The following is a 13,605-nucleotide window of genomic DNA, read 5'->3' as shown; positions in this document are numbered from 1 at the left end:
CCGTGTCCCTGCAAGGGCTGACATTCGGGATGACTCTTGGCAGGGTTTATGGGGAGAGAAAAGCATCTCACACAGTCCAGAGTATGAGCCTCTGTGACTGGAGCATGGAGGGCATTGCACAGAGCGGCAGGGAAGAAGGTCATATCGAGAAATACTAGTTATCGTACTACAGCATCAGTGTCTTCTGAAACTCAGGAAAGGGGTCTCTAGGCGAGACCTCCGTCTTGGGTGGCAGTGTCAGCACTCCAGATGCTGTGGCAACCACTGTGCCCTCCCCGTGGAGGCCACTTGCTGTGAGATGTGCAAGTTATACCAACCAGGAGAAAGGAGTCATCCTGCTTCAGCTGGGTGCTCCTTAGCATGTGGATCCCAAAAGGAACCCCCATCTGCATTCTTGGGGCAACTTGTATTGTTCTCCATGACCCAGGGAAGCTCTTTATGAGAGAGGGGCTACTGGTGCTTAACGAATAAGTGCATAAGCCAACTGCTCCTCCTTGGGATACTGAGCATCACAGATGGGAGGAACCTGAGTATCATTTAGTCTAATGTCCTTATTTTACAGATGAAGTGACTGAATTCTAGGGAGAGAGAGTCACTCGCTCACAGGCACCTGGTGAATTAGTAGCCTAACAAGAACAGGTAGAGGTGCCCTGAATGTCATGGGCCTTCCAAAGGTTGGAGGGATTCGGAAGCCTGCGGGCCAAAAGCAGTCATGTTTTCTCAATGGGGCCTCACTCTCTCCCCATGTATGGGTTCCCAATACTAGGCAAAAGGGGGCAGAGGAGGGAACTCTAGACCTCAGAGAACTGGTGCTGGACCTCAGGGAACTCTGGATCCAGAAAAGGCAATGCTCAATTTATACAGTATTGACAGATTAATCAAAATGCATTATAAATTATTGTCCAATGATATCAGACACATCAAAAAAAAGGAGATATTATTCCCTTAGCAGATTTGTCAGAAGGAGGGCTTGAGATTTGCTCAATCTGTGTGTATTAAATATCTTAACATAGGATTTTTTTTTCACTCCTCTGCTTAACACTCCCTAAAGAAAATACCTTAAAGACCAAAAAGGACACCATACTACATTGTTTCAATTATCCGTTTCTGTTCCAGTGGTGGAACAGCAATAGCTGAGTAAAAAGTAACTGGCACTTAATGGTATTAAACAACCACCGCTGTATTAGATCGTGAATTTGTAGGGCAGGCACTTGGGCAGATGGTATTTTGGGGATCACTGTAGAACTCTGTTGGCTGCTGGTCTGGCCTGGAGGAGTCGAGATAGGGTCGTTTTCTTGCCTAAAGCCTTGTCAAGCTTCTGCTGGAAGGTCTGCCCCACTGAGGCCCCTCCCTCTCCATATAGCTGTGGGGCCTTTGTGCTTTATCCAGCGGGGGAGTTGATTGGATTTATTGCCTGGTGGTCTTAGAATTCCAAGTCACTAAGGCAGGCACTTCCAGCCCCTTCAAAGGAAAGACCTAGAATGGGTGATACCTCGAGTCTGCCATTTTCTCTTGGCCCAAGCAATTTTGGACCAGCCCAGTCAAGGAAAGGGTGATGAACGCCACCTCTCTACCTATGGTCACTTTGTGTGTAAGAAACTCTTGAAGATTGAGGACTCAAGTAAGAATGTGGTAGGATATAAAAAGAAAAATCTCAGCTGAGAAGCAGGGCAGTGTGTGAGCAGCCTTGAGCTCTGCCATTCTGCCTCGAGGTCATCCTCCACCTCGCCCTGCGTGCACACCACCTCTCAGGGCGTTGGCGCCGGAAGGTGACCCTCCGACAGAACCAAGCTAACTGATGCCTTTTACTATACTGGTTGTTATATGAGTGAATTTCTCATAGGAAACCACCAGGAAAGGTGCCAGGGGAATCTTATTGCAAAACAAGACATTTTATTGGGTTGACAAAGAGAACATTCAATTAAGGAGATTTTTTCAGAACACAATGGAACCGTTTTTGTTGTGAAATGTGGATTTAGAAAGTAATCACTTACAAAGATCCAAGAAACATTTGAAGAGTGGATGGCAAAACACAGCCCCTTCCACTCAAGGGTCTCGGTGGGCTGAGGAGCAGAGGTGTGGGTGGTGTTGGTCTCACTGCTCTGCTCCAAGGTCAGGTTCTTTGATAACACTAGGCTTCTAAGAGAATGTCAGGAAGCAATGTGATGCCCACCCTGGCCCGTCACTGCACGGACATTGTGGGTATAGAGGAAAGTAGAGCACACAGGGCACAGAGCCATGCCCTCCAGGGCAACTTCTGCCAGTCATTAGAGTCTGGGCAATGTGTGGGTGTCATGAGGTAGAACAAGATGGTGGGGGCAGAGAGGTTGAGGTGATCACTGCCCAATCATGGAGCTGCCAAGCCAGAGCAACACTAGAAGAATCTAGAGGCATAGCAACTCTCTCAAGGTAGGTCCACAGATTTTAGCTTCTGCCCCTTCATGAGAAACATAATCTCCACCTCAAGATTCTGATATTTCATAACGCCAGGGCAGCCACTTCTAAAATGCTCCCACCATCTGGTGTTCGAGGCTGTTGTAGCCCCCACTCTGTGTTCAGGATGGCCCTGTGGCCTGCGTCTAATGAGCAGGATATGGCAGAGTGATGCAAGACGTCACTGCAAGATCAGGCTGTGAAGGACTGTGACTTCCCTCTGGCTGGCACTGTCTCTAGTTGCTCTCATGAGGCAAGATGCCATGAGACTGCACCAGGGAGAGGTCAATGCTTCTGGAAAAGGAAGGTGGTCCCCAGTCAGCACCCAGTGAGGAAGTGAGAGCCTCAATCCAGGACATTCAAGAACTGGAGTTCCACCAACAACTTTATGAATGACCTTGGAAGTGGAAGCCTTGGGGGGGGGGTGTAATTTGTTATGCAGCAATAGATAACTGATACAGCTGTGTAAAAGAAGGAAATGCTAGTAGCTCAGGCCTGGTCTAGGGCACTTTCCATTATACTGTCTGACCTCTGGCCAATAAGGACATTTCACCCAGAGGCCAGTAGAATGAGGTCCTGACCTTCCAGCACAGCAGTTGCACTCCCCCAGGGACTAGCAGGCTCGTCTCCCCTTCCACAGCCTCTGCTTCTGCCCCAGCAAACCTGACTGCTGTGTCTGCCCCGGCAGCCCTCTGCAGTCCCTTCCTGCCCTCCTCCAGGACTTGATGCAGCATCTTCTAGAAACTGTCTTCCATTTTCACCTGCAGAAACTTTCCCTGCTTCATCTCCCAACAGGAGACATTCCTTTGTTTCTTCTCCAGAGCTTGGGAACGTAATCAGACAGAGGTGTAGGCCCTCTTTTGTGCCAGGGACAACTCTAAGGGAACAAGCAAAATCCCTTATCCTTAGGAAGTTTGTATTTTATAATTACAGTGTCCATAGGTTGGGTCACTTTATGTAAATCCATAAATTCTGAGGGCGAGGTACTCTCTTACTAATCTCTGTGATGTTAATAGTAACAAAATCTCCAGGGCACAGTGATTGTTGTGAACTTATTATGAAGTGTGTCCTCCCTAAATTCATCTGCTGAAGCCATTAGCTCCCAAGGTGATGCATTTGGAGACAGGGTCTCTAAGGCGGTAGCAGATAAATGAGGTCATAAGGATGGGGCCCTGATCCAATAGGTCTGTGCCCCGGAAGAGTAGAAAGGACACCAGGAGTGACCATATGAGGAAAGGCTATATGAGGACAGAGTGAGGAGGTGACCATCTGCAAGACAAGGAGAGAGGCCTCAGGACCAAGGAAACCTGCTAAGACCTTGATCTCCAGGCTCCAGTGGGATTTCCTTATGGCTGCCCGAGCAGACCATCAAGGAGTCAGTCAACCACCACCAGAGACTGAGTAGGGGGTCAGACTCACTGAGTTCAAATCCCTTCCTCTCTCTTGCACTACTCATCAAGACTCCCCCTTGCTGGATGGGGTGAGACTTGCCTCTATCTCGCTGTGATCATGAGGAAGAGGTGAAGTGGTGTCTGCACAGGGCTTGGCATGAAACAATGCAGAAAAAAAAATTTCTGTTTCCTCCTTTCTTTTCTTTCTCCTCCCAAGGAAAGACGGGGAGGCACGTGGGCCAGGTGGAGCCTGAGGCAAAGGGAAAAACTCAGAGGTAGGAACTACTCATTTTTTCAAAAAGATATTTCATTTTTGTTTTATTTGTATTTATTTTATATATTTTTTACATCATTTTTTTCATTTTTGCACAATGTATGCATTTTCATCTTGGTTATAGTCCCCACACAATTCCCACCCCCCTTGTTTTGTTTTGTTTTTTTTTTTTGATGTGCTTTCTCGGAACTTTTTTTTTTTTTTTTTTTTTTTAATATTAAATTTTATTTTTATATTCCCCCATACAATTGCAAACGCCCCATTCTGACCCCAATCCTTCCCCTCCCGCCCCCCACCCCCCAAAAAGTGTCTCTGGTTCATAGTTTTTTGTTGATTTTGATTTTCACTTTCTTATATTCATTTTCCTGGTCCCTTATTTAAGTTTTCTAGATTCCTGCTATGAGTGAGACCATCCGGTATTTTTCTTTTTCTTTTTGGCTTATTTCGCTGAGCATGATCCCTTCCAGTGCCATCCATGTTGCTGCAAATTGCATGTGTTTATCTTTTTTGAATGCTGAGTAATATTCCATGGTATATATGTACCACATCTTCTTGATCCAGTCATCTATTTTTGGGCATTTGGGTTGTTTCCAAAGCTTAGCTATTGTAAACAGTGCTGCTATAAACATAGGAGTGCAGGTGCTCTTTGGAATTGATGTTTCTGTGTCCTTTGGGTAAATACCTAGGAGTGGAATTGCTGGATCATATGGAAGCTCTATGTTTAGTAGGTCCAGAAATCTCCACACAGCTCTCCATAGTGGTTGGACCAGTTTGCACTCCCACCAACAGTGCACAAGAGTTCCTTTTTCTCCACATCCTCGCCAACATTTGTTGTTGCTAGTTTTTTTAATATGTGCCATTCTCACTGGTGTGAGATGGTATCTCATGGTAGTTTTGATTTGCATTTCCCTGATTACAAGTGATGTTGAACATTTTTTCATATGTCTGTTGGCCATTTGCATTTCCTCTTCAGAGAAGTTTCTTTTTAGCTCTTCTGCCCATTTTTTGACTGGATTATTTTCTTTGTTGTTGCTGAGTCTCATCAGCTCTTTGCAGATTTTTGTGATCAGTCCTTTATCATTAGTGTTGGGTGCAAAAATGTTCTCCCAGTTGGTGGGGTTTCTCTTTGTTTTTGTTATTGTCTCTTTTGCTGTGCAGAAGCTCTTTAATTTGATGTAGTCCCAGCTGTTTATCTTTCTCTTCACTATCACTGCTTTGGGTGATGTGTCTGTAAAGATGTCTTTGATGTGCAAATCCTGTAGTGTTTCGCCTATATTTCCTTCTATGTATTTTATGGTTTCAGGTCTTATGTCTAGTTCTTTTATCCATTTTGACTTGATTTTTGTGTATGGTGTGAGGTAGTGGTCAAGCTTCATTCTTTTGCATGTAGCGACCCAGTTTTCCCAGCACCATTTATTGAACAAACTTTCTTTGCTCCAATGCATAGTCTTTGCTCCTTTGTCAAAGATTAGTTGACCATAAATCTGTGGGTTTATTTCTGGATTTTCTATTCGATTCCATTGGTCTGTATGTCTGTTCTTGTTCCAATACCATGCAGTTTTGATGATTATGGCTTTGTAGTATAGTTTGAAGTCTGGGAGTGTGATGCCTCCATTTCCTTCTTTTTTTTTCAGTAGAGCTTTGGCTATTCGGGGTTTTTGGTGATTCCATATGAATTTCATCAATAATTGTTCTATTTCTTTGAAGAATGCCATTGAGATTTTGATTGGAATAGCATTGAATCTGTATATTGCTTTTGGTAGGATGGCCATTTTAATAATGTTTATTCTTCCAATCCATGAGCAGGGGATGTCTTTCCATTTCTTTGTGTCTTCTTCTATTTCTTTTAACAGTGTTTTATAGTTTTCTTTGTATAGGTCCTTTACCTCTTTTGTTAGATTTATTCCCAAATATTTGATTTTTTTTGTTTCGATAATAAAAGGGGTGGTTTTTTTGATTTCTTCTTCTTCAGATTTATTGTTTGTGTATAGGAAGGCTACTGACTTTTGCGTGTTGATTTTGTATCCTGCCACTTTACTGAATTGATTGATGAGTTGAATTAGTTTTTCTGTGGAGATTTTGGGGTTCTCTATGTATATTATCATATCATCTGCAAATAGTGATAGTTTGACTTCTTCTTTTCCTATTTGGATTCCTTGGATGTCTTTCTCTTGTCTTATTGCTCTGGCTAGGACTTCCAGTATTATATTGAAAAGCAGTGGTGAGAGTGGACATCCTTGTCTTGTTCCAGATCTTAATGGAATTGCTTTCAGCTTTTCACCATTGAGAATGATACTGGCTGTTGGCTTGTCATAGATGGCCTTTATGATGTTGAGGTATGTTCCTTGTATCCCAAGAATTTCAAGGGCTTTTATCATGAATGGGTGTTGCACTTTGTCGAAAGCTTTCTCAGCATCTATTGATATTATCATATGGTTTTTATATTTCTTTTTGTTGATGTGTTGGATAACGTTGATTGATTTTCGGATGTTAAACCATCCTTGTGCCCCTGGAATGAATCCAACTTGGTCGTGGTGAATTATCTTATGGATACATTGTTGGATTCTGATAGCTAAAATTTTATTGAGGATTTTTGCATCAGTGTTCATTAGGGAGATTGGCCTATAGTTTTCCTTTTTTGTGTTGTCCTTATTCGGTTTTGGTATTAGTGTAATATTGGCTTCATAGAACGTGTTTGGTATTGTCCCTTCCTTCTCAATTTTTTGGAAGAGTTTGTGAAGGATAGGCACTAATTCGTCTCTGAATGTTTGGTAGAATTCATTTGTAAATCCATCAGGTCCTGGGCTTTTGTTTTTGGGGAGGTTTTTAATTACCATTTCAATTTCGCTGCTTGTAATTGGTCTGTTTAGGTGTTCTATTTCTTCTTTATCTAGCTTTGGGTGATTGTAGAGTTGTAGGAATTTGTCCATCTCCTCTAGATTGTTGAACTTGTTTCCATATAACTGTTCATAGTAGTTACTGATTATTCTTTTGATTTCTGCTGTGTCCGTTGTGATTTCTCCTCTTTCATTTATGATTCTGTGTATTTGTGCTTTCTCCCTTTTTTCCTTTGTGAGCCTGGCTAGGGGTTTGTCTATTTTATTTATTTTTTCAAAGAACCAGCTCTTGGTTTCATTGATCTTTTGGATTGTTTTTTTAGTTTCAATTTCATTTATTTCTGCTTTGGTTTTTATTATTTCTTTTCTTCTACTGGTTCTGGGGTTTTTTTGTTGTTCTTTTTCTAGATCTTTGAGCTTCGAGATTAGGTTGTTTCTTTGAGTTCTTTCTTGTTTTTTGATGTGAGCTTCTATTGCTATATATTTTCCTCTTATTACTGCTTTTGCTGCATCCCATACATTTAGGATATTGGTGTCCTCCTTGTCATTCAATTCAAAGAATTTTTTAATTTCTTCTTTGATCTCCTCGTTAGTCCAGTGGTCTTCCAGTAGTGTGGCTTTTAATCTCCATGAGGTAGGATAGTTCCTTGCCTTCTTTTTATGATTTATTTCTAGTTTGATGCCTTCGTGGTCAGAAAAGATGGTTGGTATGATTTCAATCTTGGTGTATCTGTTGATGTTTGTCTTGTGCCCCAGTATGTGATCGATCCTGGAGAATGATCCGTGTGCGCTTGAGAAAAATGTGTACTCCGTTTTTTTTGGGTTTAGTGTTCTATAGATGTCTGTTAAGCCCAAATGCTCTAGGTCCTTATTTAGAGCTTTAGTTTCTTTACTTATTTTTTGTCTTGTTGATCTATCCATTGTTGATAGTGGTGTGTTGAAGTCTCCCACTACATATGTGTTTTCTCTGATGTCTGTTTTCAGAGAGGACAACAGTTGTCTGATATATTTTGGTGCTCTTTCGTTTGGTGAGTATATGTTAATGAGTGTTATTTCTTCTTGAAGTATTGTCCCCTTAATCATAATGTAGTGACCATTGGCCACCCCCCTTGTTTTGATCCTACTCCCTCCTACCCGCCCCCCCCCCAGATTTATGGTCAACTAATCTTTGACAAAGCAGAAAAGAATATGCAATGGAACCATAAACCAGAGGAACTACTCATTATTTAAGATCTGGACATGCTCCATCGCAAATTCTTTTCGGCTTTAATTTTTATTTTATATCTTACATGTTACATTCAAGTATTATCTCTTGATGATTGTGTTTTGGGGTGACCCTTTAAGTGTGGAGGCTGAAACAAGGGCTTTGCTCTCCTCCCCTCCTCTGAGGAGGCCCACCCTGATTCTTGGTGAGTACCCCAACTCTGACATGGCCTGCACCCCAGACCCCGGCAGGCTCCGTGGGGAGCTCTCTGGTCTGCGTTGTGGGGAGATTCTCTCACCAGCTGGGAACTTAGGGATTCTTACAGACTTCAGGGTAACATTTTTTGCGGAGACCCAGGAAGAAGTCCAGGCAGGAGGGGAGATGAACAAAGGGAAGAACCTTCCAAATGTGATTGGCTGCCAGTTTCACACGCATGTTCCCCTGAGGACTTTCTGTATGTGGGAACAGGGGTCTGACCTGCTGAGGCTTTGTAAGCTCCTGAGGGAGCCTCACTGTAGCCGCGCCCCCAGCTGAGCCTTCTGCTGGGGCACCTGTGCCTGGGGCACCGGTATCTCCCACCATGCCAGGGGGAGAGTGGCTTCAGGGGGGCAGGAGGCCTTAAATCACCTTGAACTTACTGTGTGGCAGAGGGTCATCTGGAAGAGACGGGGAGATATGTGGGGGGAAATGGAGTCAGGGAGGAGAAAATGACACTGGCAGTGCTGGGGTGCAGGTGGTAGGAATGTAACAGGGTGGTCCCCAGAAAAGGGGGAGGTTGGAAACCTGGAACCTCCCCCTTTCCTGGGGACCACCCTGTTACAGGAAGACTAGCCCTCCCCACTCTCCAGGCACAAGCTCTGCGCCCTCCTCCCCCTCTTCACCCTCAAGGTGCCTGAGGTCTGGACTGTTACCCTGTAGGGGCAGGAACAAGGCACTGGGCAGGTTTTCTGATCCAGCAGACCGGGTAAAAGAGGAGTCAGAGACCTCAGTGGCTTTTGTAGGCTTTTATTTAGATTTACCAGGCACATGGCAGGTAGGGGTGCTTCACTCTATCTGGGCTCTCCGGCCTTCTCTTGTGTTCTCTCTGCTCTCCTGCTTCTGTTCGTTCTTGGCTTCTCAGCTTCTGCTGGCGTCCCCGTGACGCCGCCCTTAAAAGCCCAGTCTCAGCCCAGGTGAATCCCATCTACCTAGGCCCACACCCTGCTCCAGGTGCTGCCATCAGGCATGCATTCAGGACAGCAAGGATCCATCATCCATCCTAATGGCGGGAGGGCAGAAAAGCCTGATAACATTTACTTACCCTACACACCCCACATGTGAAACAGCAGAAAAGCGGGTTTAGGGCTTTTCCATCATTGCCTGAGGTCACGGAGCTGCTGAACTGCTGAGTCAGTGCTCCAGCAACATTTTCTCCACCTGTGGAATGATGCTTGCTTGATGTTTGGTTTTAGCTCTGCTTTCTAGTCTCAGTTTCCCTGCTTCCATCAAGGCTCAGTCCCTGTGGGCACTGAGCAGCTGTGGGAGGTAGAAAGTAGCTTCCTTCCTGGAGTCAAAGTCCCCTACAGGTCAGATTTGCTAGCAGACTCTTTTATTATGCAAACGAAGAGAAGGAAGTGGGCTCTGAGACAGACCTCCCATTTAGAACAAGGAGCTTTACTTCATCGGTCTTCTGGGGTTTTTTTGGTTTGTTTGTTTGCTATTTAAACACTGTTTGAATATTTCATCAAATGAGATATTCAAAATGTAAGTTAAAAAAAATCCAAACTTCAGAAACAAGCTTTAAAAAGTGGGTGTCATGTCCTTCCAACACGCGTCAGGGGAGCAGGCCCACACACAGATTTTGGGAATGGACTTGGTTCACCTGTTTACTATTTCTTAATGACTTAGTCAAGTTGGTAGAGAGACGATTACTTTCAGTCTGGGGGGAAATAATACATTCTAATAGTGTTGATGCCTCTGGAGGTTATTAAACAATTTTATATTATAACATTTCTATGTTATGACTTAAAAATTTTTTTATTAATTGCCAGAAATACCTAGCTCCTCAAATACTCTGAGTATTACTACAGTTTGCACATCCAGGACCAGGAATCCTTTTCCCAGCCCTCTCCTGCCCTCCCGCCACCCCACCCCCACCACACAGAGAGAAGGACCCAGTTTCTAAAGGGCCAACTTAATTGCTAGGGGCCAACCACCCAATCAAAGCAAGCCTCAGTCTATCTGAGTGCTGGGACCCAATCTGAAGGATATAAAATCTCATATTGTCTTTAGAGATTGCAATTATACTTGGATGTATGTTTCAGTTGCCTGAAAGGAAAGAAAACCAATATTATGAAATTGGTTATTTGTTTACATGTTTGTATTTTATTAACCACAAAACACAGGCATATTTGAAAGTGAATTGCAAGATAGGGGTGAGACATATTTATTCCACTGAAAGTCTACTCAGCAGACTTTCCCACACAGCTGTGGGGTGGGGTGGGGGGCCCTGTTCTCTGCTCCATGCCCATCTGGAGATCCAGGGCTTCTAACTGGGAGACTGCTGTTCTGTATATACCTCTGTAAGGGCAGGACTGGGCACAGTGCAGGTCCTCCGATCCAGCAGACCGGGTAAAGGAGGAGTCAGAGTCCTCAGTGGTTTTGCAGGTCTTTTATTGGGGTTCACCAGGCATATGGCAGGCAGGGGTGCTGGCTGTGGAGCTGGGAGGCTGGCAGGCCTCCCAGCCCCCAGCAAATCTTCACTATCTGAACTCTCTGGAGTTTGTTCTGCTGCTTCTCGGCTTCTCTTTCGGCTTCGGCTTCTACTGCTGCTGCTGGCGTCCCCGTGACGCCGCCCTTAAAAGCACAGTCTTAGCTCAGCTGAATCCCATCTACCTAGGCCCACACCCTACTCCAGGTGCCCGCCATCAGGCATGCATTCAGGACAAGGATCCACCATCTATCCTGATGGCGGAAGGGCAGAAAAGCCTGATATTTTCTTTACCCTACAACCTCCTTTTTGTTTTTCAGACAAGCTTTCTGGTTTGCAACTTTTATTATTGTAGTCAAATGAAATGCTGTGCCCCCATGTGTTACCCCCAAAATGGTTATAGGGCCTCCCTGGTGACGTAAGGGGTTAAGCACCACACTTGAAGCAATCCACAGCCTCTGCAGCATGAGATTGATCCCTGACCGGCCAGGGAGAAACCCACATGGCGAGGCAGACCTCTCCTGTCTCACCCGCTGCTCCCCTCAGCAGTGTGTTTCAGTCAGTCTGCCTGTTCTGTTCCCCACTCTGCCTCTGGGGGATCCTCTCACCCCCCACATCTCCGGCCTGTACCCCAGCTCTTGTATGCATAAATAAATAAATCTTAAAAAAATTAAAATATGGTTATAAATGTATCTGGCTGCAGATGGAACTAGAGGAGAGGCAGCGAGGAGGGAAGGGGGTGAGGACAAGCGGCAGGGAACTGGCAGTGAGAGGAAGAAAGAACCATAACAGGAAGGGAACGTGGGGTCTGTGTCTCCTGCAGTCTGTCTGGGGGCCACTGTGGAACCCCACTCTGGTCTGACCAGAGTCCCTGTCCGAGCAGCTCTTTTCACAGGAACCCAGGGGTGGGGGATATAGCTGGTGCTGGACTGGCTGGCTACTTTTTCTATGTTCACTTACCTCTTTTAGCTGCTCAGCGGGACATCACAGGGAGGCAGACAATTTCTAATACCCAGAATATTCCCATCTGCTGGTTTCCCACCCTCTTCTGATTTAAGAGTAACCACCAGAATGTGCCTGTATTCATTTCATTTGTGAGCATTCAACAACTATAGAGCCACAAAATGGGGCCTGGGGAAAAATTTCTTCTGTGTTTTTTACATTGGACTTTTCCACGTGGCTCATTTATTCAAAGAGAAAAACACATCCTTAGTGTAGTCATGCTAAAAGCAAGCAAAAGTTTGTTTTACTTTTAGGACTCAGAGGCACTACTAGGAATCACTAATTTTCATAGGTACTATTAGAGCTATTGTTCTTTGAACACAAGCTGTTTTGAACAAAAAGAAATTTGAGAAAAGAAATCATTGTTAAGGACGAACGTAAAATTGATCTTACAATCTCAATGGATAGACCTCTCTAGAAAGGACTATGATATTGTAAAACACCATATAGTTTTAGAGGAAACTCATCCCTTGCCACTTCCCTCCCTACACACACACACACACACACACACACACACACACACAATCTGAACAGACATGGAGCAATGGGCCACCATGGAAAAAAATCACTTATTAATCTTTTTGGAGTCTGGTTCCCACATCTGTCAAGTGCAGATAATAATACCTATTTGGAAGGACTATATAAGAACCAGAGAGAAAGCGACTGGTCTAGCACTCAGAGGCATAATTAATGTGTAACAAACTAAGTTAAAAATAGTGCAATATATGATAAGCAGCCTGGACACAAGCCCAGGTCTCATGGCCACTAGAAACGGTATCCCTGTCGTGACCAGATGCAAACCCCAGGATGGTGGTGACCTGACTGAATGCCTCTCTAGGGGCTGCAGCAGCTGCAAAGGTGTGAGCCAACTTCCCTGGCTTCTTCCTTTCTCCTTACACACAAGGATGACACAAATCCTCTCTAGGCTTAACAGACTACTCAAGGAAGGCAACCAGGGGATAGCTGAGGGCAAAGTAACACAAGATTAATGGAAACCTGGGTTTCCCTTTAAGATAGAGAACCTCTTAGAACTGTTACAAAGCAGGACAGTAGAAAAGTATCTGGATTTGGTTTCCCCTACATGGTTTTAAATCTTGCACAGAGTAATGAGGGCCATTTTTTTTCCTTGGCTACTTTTACTAACTCTGATGCTAAACAATCTGCAGATTCTATCAAGAGGAGTACCTAGGTTGCAACTTACATGTTAGCACCACAAACCTCCCCATTACTGGCCAACTGCACCCAGACTCCTGGATTTTAAACAAGCCACTTCAAACTGGGAAGCAGAGAGTTGAAAGCTGAGCAGCTGAGGAAAAGATTTGGCCAGGGTTCGTCCTAGCACAGCAGGGCACACTGATCATGGAGGAGGAAGGGCTCAGTCCTAGGTACAGAGGTGGGACCTGGAGTCCATGGGTGGTGAGCAGCTGGTGGACATGTGTCCAAGAAGAGTGGGAGATGAAATTGTTGAGCAGTTATTGAATTTCAGGCCAACCTGCCTATGCCCAGGAGTTCATGCATGACCAGAAAGGCTGTATGACTCCTGGGGTGCCATTCATAGAGATCTCAGTGTGAATGGAATGTTCTGGAGTCACGTGGTCCATAGCCTGCACATCAGCCAGAGGTGGCATACTCCACAGCTTGTCCTGGAAACATGTCATAGACTTTTGAGCCTAGGCATGGTTCATTATTCAAGTTGTTTAGTCTTAAGAGCAGTTATCAAAAACCAAAAGTCATTTATTTGGTCGACAAGCACAGCACTTAGCTTAGGGTTTCAC

At 44.5% G+C, this 13,605-nt stretch overlaps 1 protein-coding gene across 1 annotated transcript in view; it reads left to right on the top strand.

Moving 5' to 3' along the window:
* The first annotated feature begins 4,080 nt into the window (after window positions 1-4,080).
* The window catches only part of TRIB2 (tribbles pseudokinase 2), a 39,295-nt gene continuing 29,770 nt past the window's right edge, over window positions 4,081-13,605 (top strand). Inside the window, exon 1 of the mRNA XM_054701365.1 lies at window positions 4,081-4,099. The gene's annotated coding sequence lies outside the window, so the exon portion shown is untranslated. The remainder of the gene's footprint in view (window positions 4,100-13,605) is intronic.

Source organism: Talpa occidentalis, unplaced genomic scaffold (genome assembly GCF_014898055.3).
Source record: "Talpa occidentalis isolate TD23 unplaced genomic scaffold, MPIMG_talOcc4v2.1 talOcc4.5, whole genome shotgun sequence".
NCBI lineage: Eukaryota > Metazoa > Chordata > Mammalia > Eulipotyphla > Talpidae > Talpa > Talpa occidentalis.
This window is presented reverse-complemented; position numbering and strand designations above follow the sequence as displayed.